This window comes from Eurosta solidaginis, chromosome 3 (assembly GCF_040869045.1).
Source record: "Eurosta solidaginis isolate ZX-2024a chromosome 3, ASM4086904v1, whole genome shotgun sequence".
NCBI classification, from domain to species: Eukaryota; Metazoa; Arthropoda; class Insecta; order Diptera; family Tephritidae; genus Eurosta; species Eurosta solidaginis.
This window is the reverse complement of record NC_090321.1, coordinates 130,603,285-130,617,144: the sequence shown is the minus strand read 5'-3', so window position 1 is coordinate 130,617,144 and position 13,860 is coordinate 130,603,285. Positions and strand designations below refer to the sequence as shown.

The 13,860-nt window shown below is 40.0% G+C and overlaps 1 protein-coding gene across 9 annotated transcripts in view; it reads left to right on the top strand.

The window, feature by feature from the left end:
- Window positions 1-13,860, top strand: part of LOC137244275 (synaptic vesicle 2-related protein) — a 2,198,928-nt gene that overhangs the window by 74,518 nt on the left and 2,110,550 nt on the right. The window contains exon 2 of one of the 9 annotated variants that reach the window (XM_067773026.1): window positions 6,571-6,666. The exons of the other annotated variants lie outside the window; for them this stretch is intronic. The gene's annotated coding sequence lies outside the window, so the exon portion shown is untranslated. The remainder of the gene's footprint in view (window positions 1-6,570; window positions 6,667-13,860) is intronic. 9 annotated transcript variants of the gene reach the window in all.

Below are 13,860 nucleotides of genomic sequence, written 5' to 3'. Positions count from 1 at the left end.
TATGTTTTTGTCTGAAAAAATCATATAGATCGGTGGTATATATAGTATTAGCGTACCCTCGCCCGCTTCGCTAGGTGATAAATTCAATGATTTGCTGAAAGAGAATAAAATTAATACGAAACAAAGTAAATTTTTTCATTCGAACTTTATTGTAACACTTTTTGGTAGACAACGTTTTTGGTTTTTCCATCTTTCGCGTAAATGAATAATGACGATGGTTTGCCTACTCGTGAGCAAGCTACATACAATTGTCCATGAAAAAAAAATTCGGTATTCTAAATTAATACCACACATTTTTAGAGACTGCCCTTTTGCCTTATTAATTGTCATAGCGAAGGCAAAGCGAATTGGGAACTGCAAACGTTTGAAATAGAATGGTAAATCCGTCGGGATCAGTGGAATTCTGGGTATCAAAACGTCTTCTCCTTTGTGCTTCCCTTTCAAAATTGTTGCTTCGATAACGTTTCAATGGAGTACGATAGCAAAGGAGTGCTGCTGGCGCTGCAAGGAACGCGGACACCGCCGCTTCCAATGCAGGGGCCGCTGGAGAATGTTCTGCTCCAGGTGTGGACAAGACAACATCCTCTCCAGGGACTGACTATGCTCTTCGACCAACTAATCCACCGGGAACAACACATACAGGATGCCGCCAAACTATGTGAAAGGAAGCCGCCAAGCATTATTTGTTCGGCCACAGAAGCCAATGGAACCACCAAGCTGCGAAGCCACTGCCAAAATGCAAGTAGATGACCGTTTCTACATACCGATAACCATCGAGGCATGAGCGTGCGCGCGCTAGTGGACACCGGCGCCACCCTATCATACGTCGATGAGTCATTACGAAATCACCTGGAGAGTAACAAAATCAAACCACGTCTTAACAGGCGAAGCGTCCAATTGGCAGACCAGACGTGTGTTCTTAGTTCCAATTCCTACCCAGCAATGATTACGTACCAAGGACGAATGACTAACAAAATGATGTCCGTCATCCCGAACCTGGCAGAACGGATGATCTTAGGAATGGACTTTTTACGGGAAAGGGCAATCACCCTCTGGCTAGATGGCCAGCCGTTAGACGTCACCTTGACCATAAGATCAGCCGAGTTAGACACGCTATGTGCAATGACCAGCCGGGAACACGTGAACAATGGCCAAAATTCGGAGCAGGAAACTTTTTCAGCGCACCGCAGGAAGCGATTGTGCAGAACCGTTAGCCCAATTACCGCAGCCGAACATTCGACCATTCGCAAACATAACCGACCGCTGAACCAACGCTTATACCACCGTTACCCGGCTATACAAAAATACAACTTCAATAAAGAGTATCGAAAAAGAGCGCCGAGCGCGATATGCAACGCGCTCTCCCGCCGCCCGTTACAAAACACCGAACTAGACATATTTTACACAATAAAAAGCGAAAGAGAAGAGCCCGATGAGGTTATTGGCAACCATGCAATATCCGCAACCATGGGAAATAGTAACCGCCGACTTCGTGCCACCACTACCACGGTCCAAGCAAAGAAGCACTTCCCCCCTTGCCATGATCTACAAATTCTACAAGTGGGTGGAGTTAATCCCGGGGCGCCAAGCAAAAACGGCAAGGGTGCTCAAACCGCTACAAGAAAAGGTCATAAACTTCGGCGAAATTAAACGACGTCAGAGCGGGTGCACACGGAGGGAGCAGTACCAGTGGCCAGCCAACCTAGCAAACACGCATAGGGGACCAATTTTTTTTTCGGGCCACATTTTACAGAATACCTGATAGCCATGATGAAATCACAACCCGAGGAAGATGGAAACGAAGAAGAGGAATATTATGTATTATAATGAACTGTATGAAATGCGGCCACCGTGGTGTGATGGTAGCGTGCCCCGCCTATCACACCGTATGCCCTGGGTTCAACTCCCGGGCAAAGCAACATCAAAATTTTAGAAATAAGATTTTTCAATTAGAAGAAAATTTTTCTAAGCGTGGTCGCCCCTCGGCAGTGTCTGGCAAGCGCTCCGATTGTATTTCTGCCATGAAAAGCTCTCAGTGAAAACTCATCTGCCTTGCAGATGCCGTTCGGAGTCGGCATAAAACATGTAGGTCCCGTCCGGCCAATTTGTAGGGAAAAATCAAGAGGAGCACGACGCAAATTGGAAGAGAAGCTCGGCCTTAGATCTCTTCGGAGGTTATCGCGCCTTACATTTATTTTTTTTGTATGAAATATACTCTGTTAGTTGTAAGAACAATTAAATGTAATTATTCTTACGTTATACAAATGAATTAATAACATAAACTCAGTTAGATATAAGTGGAATGACATAAGACCTAGGCCATGCCTGGAGGCCCATCTTTCCCCACCGCAGCTTTCCGTCAACCGAGTTGGAGGGGGACAATAACATCACCCCCCTGTATTTTCTTATTCACTTAAACCTGAACCTCCCTGTACTTATTTTTCTATAGCATAGCCAACAACTATTATGGTAAATAACCACACGCTACCAACGACTGATAGCAAACCAATGGTGTGTTCCGTCAACACAAGAAAATCACAATAATGTTGTATTGGTTTCTCAACCAGTTTGCGGCACCACCCATATAAACAGCGAATTTGCATTTTTGCAATTCATTCCTCGTAGGTGAGCCAGCGGGAATGGTTGTCTTTTTAAAGACAAAATTGCCACTCCGGCTAGCCCGCTGAGAGGAAGGGGGCGCTGTCATAGCGCAAGTTACCATTCATCTGGGTTTGACGACGCGAGTGGTGTCTTCGGACTATCCTTCCCTCCGTCGCGCACCACGGTGTTGAGCGGCCCGCGGCCTCAATGACCAAATAACCCCCCTTCCCCTCAGCTCTGGTTTAGTAGGCTGACCGGAGCGGAGGGACCACTCCCTCTAGTTAGCTGGGGAGAAGAGAGTGCGGCCGTGGCGTGAGTCACCCTTGCTGCACCAAGACGACGCGAGTGGTGTCTTCGGACTACCCTTCCCTCCGTCGTCCTGGTCTGGCAAGGAATGACAAGCCGCCCGAACGACCGCACGATCCCCTCTCCTAAGCTCTGGTTTCGGCCGTGAGCCAATGCGTGCGCGCAAGGGGCTGCCGCTGTACCCTAACGGTGTACTTTCCCTCCGGCCACGGGTCCCTCAACCGACCCCGCCCGGAACGAGCCGCCGCCGTCCAGGTAAACACCATCGCCAGCCTACTTCCCCTCTCACCATGGCCCCGGTACGCGCTCTGTAGCCCACCGTCGCTGCCGTCGCATCGCCGCCCCTCTGGTGCCGCCGCTGCTTCCATCCCGCAGGTGCTACGCCAACCGTTGGCCGTCCGCCATACTACAGAAGTGCCCATCCCGCCTTGCTGGTGCTGCCGCTGCCACATCAACCACTGACCGTTCGCCGTCCTATCGCCATTCACCCGCCGCTGCTACGACGACCGTTGTCCGTTCGACATCCTGCCGCCATTAAGCCGCTGCTTCCATCCCGCCGCTGCTGCGACGACCGTTGGCCGTCTGCCATCCTGCCGCCGTTAAGCCGCTCATCCGTCTTGGCGCTGCTACGACGACCGTTGGCCGTCCTCCATCTCCAGCCGTGTGTGCGTGTGTTCGTAACACATAAATATTGTGTATTTATTCAGTAGAGGTTTGTGGGACCTTTTTTGTTAGCTGACCTAATCATGGGAAAACGACTTCACGACTTCCTTAAAAGGACATTAAGCGGAAATGTGAAGATTTTCAAAGCCAAAATAATGACATATCAATTTTAAGAATCGGACTTCAAATAACCAAGTTACAAGGAAAAAACCTTTTCGGCTGTATTTCGAAGGATCAAAAAAAATTTAAAAAAATGTTTCCGAAATCCTCTCAACATAATCTTCAAATTTAGGGGCGGACATTAGCAACTTTTTTTTCGACCCTGTCTAGTGCCCAACAACCTACATACCAAATTTCATCAAGATACCTCAAAATTTACTCAAGTTGTCGTGTTAACGGGCGGACATGGTTCAATCAAATTTTGTTTCGATACTGATGATTTTGATATATGGAAGTCTATATCCATCTCGATTCCTTTATACCTATACAAACAACCGTTATCCAATCAAAGTTAATATACTCTCTAAGCTCTGCTCAACTGAGTATAAAAAGTATGTAACACATTAGCAAATACAAAAATTTATAAAATAAATATGAAAAGAAATCTCATATGACATCAACCTGTTATTGAATCAATCATAAAATCTCAAAAAAATAAAATGGTGTGTTACATCTTCTTATAACTGTGAGCACGGAAATAGCAGCGGAAATTTTTATCAAATTTTGTGAATTAAATTACTTCTCTATTTTCGACAGAATCAAGAAAAAACTTGACTACTGAAACTATGCAAAGCAGTTTCAATAACGAAGAAAAATCGAAAAAATTTTAGGAAAATTTAAACCGTCTCATTTAGGGAGGAAGGCTAAGTTCGGGTGTAACCGAACATTACATACTCAGCTGAGAGCTATGGGGACAAAATCAGGGAAAATCTCCATGTATGAAAGTTAACCCTGAAATGTGTTTGCATGACATGTGTATCAAATGGAAGGTATTAAAGAGTATTTTAAGGGGGAGTGGGCCATAGTTCTATAGGTGGGCGCAATTTAGGACATCGCCATAAAGGTGGACCAGGGCTGACTCTAGAATTTGTTTGTACGATGTGGGTATCAAATGAAAGGTGTTAATGAGTGTTTTAAAAGGGCGTGGGCTTAGTTCTATAGGTGGATGCCTTTTCGAGATATCGCCGTAAAGGTGGACCAGGGGTGACTCTAGAATTTGTTTGTACGATGTGAGTATCAAATGAAAGGTGTTAATGAGTATTTTGAAATGGCGTTGGCCTTAGTTCTATAGGTGGACACCTTTTCGAGATATCGCCATAAAGGTGGAACAGGGGTGGCTCTAGAATGCGTTTGTACAATATGGCCATCAAACGAAAGGTGTTAATGAGTATTTTAAAAGGAAGTGGGCCTTAGTTCTATAGGTGCACGCCTTTTCGAGATATCGCCATAAAGGTGGAACAGGGGTGGCTCTAGAATGCGTTTTTACAATATGGGCATCAAACGAAAGGTGTTAATGAGTATTTTAAAAGGAAGTGGGCCTTAGTTCTATGGGTGGACGTCTTTTCGAGATATCGCCATAAAGGTGGAACAGGGGTGGCTCTAGAATGCGTTTGTACGATCTTGGTATCAAATTAAAGGTGTTAATGAGTATTTTAAAAGGGCGTGGGCCTTATTTCTATAGGTGACGCGAGATATGCCATAAAGTTGGACCAGGGGTGACCCTATAATGTGTTTGTACGATATGGGTATCCAATTAAAGGTATTAATGTGGATTTTAAAAGGGAGTGGTGGTAGTTGTATATGTGCAGGCGTTTTCGAGATATCGACGAAAATGTGGACTGGTGTGACCCAGAACATCATCAGTCAGGTACCGCTAATTTATTTATATATGTAATACCACGGACAGTATTACTGGCAAGATTCCAAGGGATTTTGATTTCGCCCTGCAGAACTTTTTCATTTTCTTGTACTTAATATGTTAGGTGTCACACCGATTTTACAAAGTTTTTTTCTTAAGTTATATTTTGCGTCAATAAACCAATTACGATGTTTCATCTCTTTTTTCGTATTTGGTATAGCCATTTTTTTTTTCATTTTACGTAATTTTCGATATCGAAAAAGTGGGCATGGTCTTAGTCGGGTTTCGGCCATTTTTTATACCAATACAAAGTGAGTTCAGATAAGTACGTGAACTGAGTTTAATAAAGATATATCGATTTTTGCTCAAGTTATCGTGTTAACGGCCGAGCGAAAGGACAGATGGCCGACTGTGTATAAAAATTGGGCCTGGCTTTAACCGATTTCGCCCTTTTTCACAGAAATCAGTTATCGTCCTAGACTCTAAGCCCCTACCAAATTTCATTTTTATATTTGTATTTTGTTGCACCATATCAAACTGGAGTTGAATGTTGACATAATTTACTTATATACTGTGAAGATATTAAATTTTTTGTTAAAATTTTACTTAAATAATTTTTTTTTTTTTTGAAAGTGGGTGTGGCCGTTCTCCGATTTTGATATAGTAATAGGAGTAACGTTCCTGCCAAATTTCATCATGATATCTTCAACGACTGAAAATTTACTCAAGTTATAGTGTTAACGGGCGGACGGGCGGGCATGGCTAAATCAAATTTTGTTTCGATGCTTATGATTTTGATATATGGAAGCAGACCTGTTAAATTTGAATTAGCATTAGTAATCAATTAATTAGATGCCTATTTTAATGGCCAATGATTATTTCAATTGTTTTCCGTAAGAAGAAATTACTAACTGATTACCATTAGAAAAAAATCAAAAAAAAAATCATGATTTTCTCCGATTATTGAAAAAAATAAAAAAAATAAAAAATAATCAAAATTAATCCAAAAAGGCTTTTTTGAGTACTTTTGATTTTTTTTTTTTATTTGTTTTATTATTTTTAATTATTTTTCTCCTTTGTTGAAAGAAAAATTCTGGTTTGTTGCATGCACGGAATAATTTCTAATTACAAGTACATTTTAGGATGCAATATTAAATCGTAACCGCTTATCGAGGCAAATATATTCATGCAACATAAATGGGAATGGTATATGAGCGTTGATCTAAACATATTCTCCGGTAAGTACATACACGTGCATAATTCGCTACACTCATTATATAAAATAATAACGATCCTCTATGGTTCATCCTTAAGTCAAACCAATTTTGTTTTGTATACAAAATTAATATATCCACTATTTTGGATTACGTTATGGCTATGCACTGATTGTTTTGTACATACAAGTACATTGGAGGTTGTACCGGTATATCGTGAGCGCTTATCTAGGCATATGGGTACATATGTATGTACATTAACCTGGGTCGATTTGTATGGAAGAAAGTTAACCGATAAAAACGTTGGCGATAACAGTTTTTTGAAAAAAAAAAATATATATTTGTAGGGCTTTGAGGAGTGTTTTGGTCGAAAAATTTACCCTTACGCCATTTTTTTGCAGGCTCGAAAATTATTTTTTTGGTATGCGTAGTGGAACTTTTTTTCCTAAGCCCAAATCCTATCGAAAAATCGATGGCGCGATATCGGTTTATAAATCGACCCAGTCTAATGTACATATCCACCTTCAAATTATCGTGTCTATAAGTGTTTCCGATGAATACCTGGGGAGTGCGCATTGTTTTATGACAAAACAATATGCGCAAACAATATGTATGAGTAATACTACTTAGGTTGATGGTTGATAGCTTCACTTCCAACTGGAGCGATCCTCTAAGTTATCATTCATAATCATGATTAGTTGTCTAACCAAAGGTTGTTATATCCCAGATAAATTTATTAACATATGTCCATGTACATTAGATTAAAACTTCTTTTTATTTCCTTATGATTACGTCTAGGATATTCTCTATAAAATATTAAGTTTTGCATAGTGAGCCATATTTTTAGTGTTAACAACCCAAATTACAGAAAAGTGAGGTTTCGTCCCAATCTAATGTACATGCTCAATGGTACAGTTAGAAAATGTAAGCTTTAGTAATTTCATGTTATTTTTTATTAATTGTTTATATATATGTGTTTTTGTAAATATAAAAATTTTGCATAAGTTGATGTTTTAAAAGGAAGTAGTGATGTTAAGAAATGTGTATCAATTAATAATTATTTGCATCAATTAAGAATTGTTTCATTAAATTAACATTGCCAAAAATAACGATATTTCGATGGAAATCAAAACTTAAAAGAGAGTAAAATAAGAGGTATTTATGTATATTCATTATCTAAAAGTTGTTTTAGTCATTATAACAAATTTGCATGTGCTTTCAATAAAGTTAAGGTTTCGCCTTGGAGCATTTATAATTCCTGCAAAGGAAAATAGTCGCTCAACAGGAGCAGAAGAAGTTAAAGGCGCGTTGAAGAGTTTTGCAGTTTCTTTCAACGCAATTCGTGTTTTCCGAATGTACATGCTAGTACATGAATCGCCCAGATAGCTATACAGCTCATTTTGTACCAAATTTTTCAGCTCACCTTTTGTTGGAGAACATTGTCCCACACTGGCGATGATATGAAACCAATATTACTAAAATAAAGCGAAAAATATGATAAACTTTGATTACAAAACAATCAGTGCATAGCCATAACGTAATCCAAAATAGTGGATATATTAATTTTGTATACAACATAGAATTGGCTTGACTTAAGGATCGTTATTATTTTATATAATGTGTGTAGCAATTTATGCACGTGTACGTACTTACCGGAGAATATGTTTAGATCAACGCTCATATACCATTCGCATGTTGCATGTATATATTTGCCTCGATAAGCGGTTACTATTTAATATTACATCCTAAAATGTACTTGTATGTAGAAATTATTCCGTGCATGCAACAAACAAAAACTTTATTTTCAACAAAGCGAAAAAATAATCAAAAGTAATCAAAAAAAAAAAAAAAAATTTTTTAAATAAAAAATAATCGAAAAATTCAGAAATAATCAAAAGTAATCAAAAAGGCCTTTTTTCATTATTTTTGATTTTTTTGATATTTTATTTTTCAATAATCGTAAAAATCATGATTTTTTTTGATTATTATTTTTTTTTTAATTAATTGAAAGTAATCATTAAAAATAGAAAATAATGGCAAGTAATCATTAAATGGCGTTTAAAGAAAATAATCAATGGAACGGCTAATCATTACCCATAGTAATCATTATTTACGAATTATATGTTTACCAAAAAAACCACTGCTATTTTCGTGTTCGCAGCTGTATTTTAAATATATTTAAGTTATGCTAGTAAGCAATAAATTTTGCACTTTTAATGTATATATATATATATATATATATATATATAACTTATGTACTTTGAGGTAGGTTTTGTCTAAAGCTGGGGTAACGCTCAGTCAATCCAGAGTCCTGTAAAGGTCGCACAAACCCCTACTGAATAAAAAACACAATATTAATGTGTTAGGAACACACGCACACACTGCTGGAGGTGTTAGGAGGGCAGCAGCTTTCCGTTCCAAGATGGTATGGGAGGGAGGAGAGCGGCGACTAACGGTCGTCGTAGCAGATGAGGGATCGGTAGGGCGGTTGAACGGTGATAGGATAACGGACGGATTAGTGTGGCGGTATCAGCACTTCGGCTGAGCGGCGGTGTAGTAGCGGACGGATTGTTACGGCGGTATGGAAGCGGGATCAGCTCGGCGGCTTAACGGCGGTAGGATAACGGAGTGCCAACGGTCATCGTAGTAGCGGCGGGATCAGCACGGCGGCTGAACGGCGGTAGTTTAGCGGACGCCCAACGGGCTTCGTAACAGCAGCGAGATGGAAGCGGCGGCGGGATCAACACGGCGGCTGAGCGGTGGTAGGATAGCGGACGACCAACGGACGTCGTAGCAGAAGCGGGATGGAAGCAGATGCGGTATCAGCAGGGCGGTAGGATGGCGGACGGCCAACGGGCATGGTAGCAGCAGCGGGATGGAAGCAGCGGTGTCACCAGATGGACGACGATGCGACAGCAGCAGCGGTGGGCTACGAAGCGCGTACCAGGGCGAAGGCGGAAAGCGAGGTATATTGGTAACGGGTTTTACCTGTACAGCGGCTGGTTGTTCCGGTAGGGGTAGTCGTCGGTGGTATCGGACGGATCGGTCGTCGGCGGGATAGGACGGGCGGGAGTCCTGCAAGAGACTGCGAGAACTTGGTTAGTGCTGGCTCCACCGCTGGACACCCCCGCCTCCCTACTTGTACGCTAAATAGAAGGTGCGCAAGGGGGCGGGGCTGCACCAGCCGAGACACCGTGGATCGATCCGTGGGCGGAGGGGAAGTGCACCTTAATGGCACAGCGGTAGCCCCTTGTGCACACGCATCGGATCACGGCCGAACCCAGAGCTGTCGAACGGGGGTCGTGCGGTCGTTATGGCGGTGGGCCATTCCTGACCAGACCAGGGCGACGCCATTCTCTTAGTCCCAGCGCAGCAAGGGGTGACTCGCGCCACGGCCGCACCATCTTGTCCCCAGCTCGCTAGTCTGTGTAGTGCCATATGCCCTAGGGCATCCGCTCCGGCCAGCTTACTAAACCAGAGCTGAGGGGAGGGGTTATTTGGTCATTCGGGCGTCGTGCCAATCAACACCTAGGTAGGCGACGGAGGGAAAAGTAGTCCGAAGACATCAATCTCGTCGTCCGGCCCAGGTGAAGGATGACCCGTGCCATGACAGCGCCCCCTCCCCTCAGCTAAGCTAGCCGGTGTGGTATTTATGTCTTACGTGTTGTTCCTCTCCAGGTGATTCGGTACTGACTAATCGACGTATGATAGTGTGGCGACAGAGGCCACTAGCGCGCACGCTCATGCCCTCGATGGTTATTGGTATGTAGAAACGGCCATCTACTTGCATCCCGGCAGTGGTCTCGCAGGCTGATGGTTCCATTGGCTTCCGTGGCCGAACAAATAATGCTTGACGGCTTCCTCACATATAGTTTGACGGCATCCTGGCGGTGTTGTTATCGGTGGATTGGTTGGTCGAGGGGCATGGGCAGTCAATGGAGAGGATGTTGAAAAGTAAAAAATTAAAAAGATGCGTTGTCTTTGGTTGTCAGATCAATATTCCCTTTATTACGAAAATTCTTTCCCTTTTTATAGCTAATTACTTAACCTACACATTTACAAATATCCTAATACTAACAACTAAAAATAAGTACATGGGTATTACAGAGTATATATGTGAATTTGTATTGTTATGCATATATGTAGATTTGTATTAATATGCATATATGCAGTATATGTAGATTTGTGTTATTATGCATATATGTAGCTTTGTATTGCTATGCATATATGTATATTTGTATTACTATGCATGCATGTAGATTTGTATTAATATGCATATATGTAGATTTGTATTATTGTGCATATATGTATATTTGTACCACCATGCATGCATGTAGATTTGTATGCAGAGTCAGCAGATCGATATTCATGTGCAATGGGAATATTTGGTTAATTCATGTTCTTGGTTGTATGTAAGTACTAAGCAGAATTTATTAGCTGTGAACGGACAAAGGTTTCATATTCGGCATTCCATTGATGTTAGCTAACCGCTGGGTTAGTTCAATAATTTATGTTGTATAATATTGTAATATGATTATTACTAAGAAGTATTTAGCATAGAAGTTCATGGTGCGTAATGCCGTAAATGTATTGCATAGGTGGGCATGACGTATAATGCTACACCATCCGCCTTGGAAAAAGAGTATTATATAATTGTTTTGTGAACAATTGTATAAGACTCTTTGTTCGCATTTAAGTGATCTTGGTATTTTACCTTAACTTGAAATTGTAGTGAGAGAGGTTGTGTATTTTGTTTCTAATTTGCTGACCTTGATACTTTTATTATGTTTACATTTTATATATGTTTTTTTTTTCAATATTTTGTACAAATCTTTTTTTTTCAAATTTTAAATTTAACGATTATTTTACGTATAGAAAAAAATTTTAATTTAACAATTATTTTACTTATTTTACTTGTTTATATATTTTATTTATTTTATAGGCGAATTTTAAATGTGTGCACCCATTAAAATCCGCGTGTTCGAAGATATTCTTTATTTTTTATATATTTATAATAATTTGTGTAAATATAGAACTGAGAAAAGAAAAGAAAAATTTCGTTTTTAATTTCTTAAATATGCGATAAGTAAAGTGGAATGCTTATTTTAAGATTAGTATCAAATGATATTTCAGATGTGTTTAAGCCTATTCTTATGGATTATTAATTCCTTATCTTTATTGTTATTATTGCTAGTTTCTTCTCTCTGTGGTATTAAAGTAAAATTGTTATTTTTGTCAATTTTCTTTACTTTATACCGTCCTTTATATCTATTATCTAGCTTATGGCTAGCCTCTTCTCTTACTAATACTAAATCTCCTAATTTTATTTCCTTACTGGTGCTACTTTTATCATAATTAATTTTTTTTTTTCCTTAGCTTCTTTTACTAATTTTCTAGCTCTTTGTTGTGCTATTTGAAGTCTGTATTTAACTTCTTTATCATATGCCTCCTGATTATACACTGGGCTTATTTTATTCTCTTTTAAGAATTCGTATGTCGGGGGATTTTTCGCAAATATCAGCTCGTAGGGGCAATACCCGTGTACTGTCGATGGAGTTGTGTTGTAACAGTATGCGAAGTACTTGAGGTATTCGTCCCAATCATCTTTGTCACTGGATATGTAGGAACGTACATATTCGTTAAACGTCCTATGACTACGTTCTACGGTGCCCAGAGTTTGATGATGGTATGGTGTTGAGGTTTTATGCTCAATGTTTAACAGTTTGCATAATTCTTCGAATAAGCTATTTTTGTATTCGGTTCCCATGTCTGTTAGGATTGTATTCATGCATCCCTAAATTAGAATGAAGTGCTCAAATACAGTTTTAGCAACTGTTATCGCGTGTTTGCTCGGGACTGGAATTGCTACCAAATATTTGGTGAGGTCGCATATGATGGTAACTGCGTATTCGTTTCCATTTATTGATCTCGGTAATGGTCCAACCGTATCGATCTGTACTATATCAAAAGCCTTCGGAGGTGTCTCCGTTATTGTCATTGGCTCTTTTATATGCTTGTTTATTTTGCTTTTCTGACAGTGGATGCAGCTCTTTACGTATTTTCTTACGTCATTTTTCATGTTTTGCCAGCTATATTTCTGCTTGATTTTATTTGTCATGCTATTTATTCCTGGGTGGCCACCACTAATAGGATCGTCATGATATTTCTGCAGAATTTCCTTAATTTTCCCGGGATTAGTCACATGTATAACCTCTGGGGTTAGTGCAATTGTTAGTTTTTTGAGAACCTTGTTTCCTTTTTCAATAAATTTTCCCACTGCAGTATAATTTCTTTTAAACAATTTGTCCCGTAAGGACAACTGTATTCGTACAAGGCCTAAATTGCCGGCTTCTCTTTCGAGCCTGGTAAAGAATTGTCCTAAGTCAATCTTATCCTCAACAATTAGGTTGCTTGTATCAAAATCGCTACAAATTTTCTTTCCTTTTTTGAAATAGAATTTCGAAGGTTTGACAACGAGCTCGACTAGTCTTTTTACTTCAAATATATTTAGCGCTTCGTATATTTTGGGGTTCTCTGTGTGACTTTCTTCAATTGTAATGTTATTTTTTATATTTTTAGCTGCTGATCTAGTTGAAACTTTCATTATTTTGCATGCTTCCACTGACATTTCTTTTAAATTTGTTATGTTGATGCGAGACAATGCGTCCGCGATGTAATTTTCTTTTCCAGCAATGTACTCCACTTCGAAATCATACTCTTCCAAATCGATTCTCATTCGTGTTATCTTAGATGAAGGACTCTTCGTCGAGAAAAGGTATGTTAAAGGGCGATGGTCGGTTTTAATTTTGAATTTTCTGCTATAAACGTATGGTCTGAAGAAGGTTATGGCCCAATGGATTGCTGCTAGTTATTTTTCTATTGTAGCTTTGTTTGTTTCGCCTTTTGTAAAGGATCTAGAAGCGTAAGCAATTGGTAACTGTTTGCCATCATGTTCTTGGCTAAGGACTGCTCCGCAAGCATACCCACTAGCGTCTGTTATTATGCAGAATTCTTTATTGAAGTCGGGGTATTGCAAAAGTTTTTGGCTGATTAATGCTTCCTTTAAATAGACAAAAGCTTTTTGACATTCTTCTGTCCAGTCGAAGGAAACATTCTTTTTGCAAAGCCTAGTTAATTTTCTTGATTATTCTGTGAAATTCGGTAAAAATCTTCTGTAATAATTGCAGAACGCTACGAATTTTTTAACTTCATCTGCTG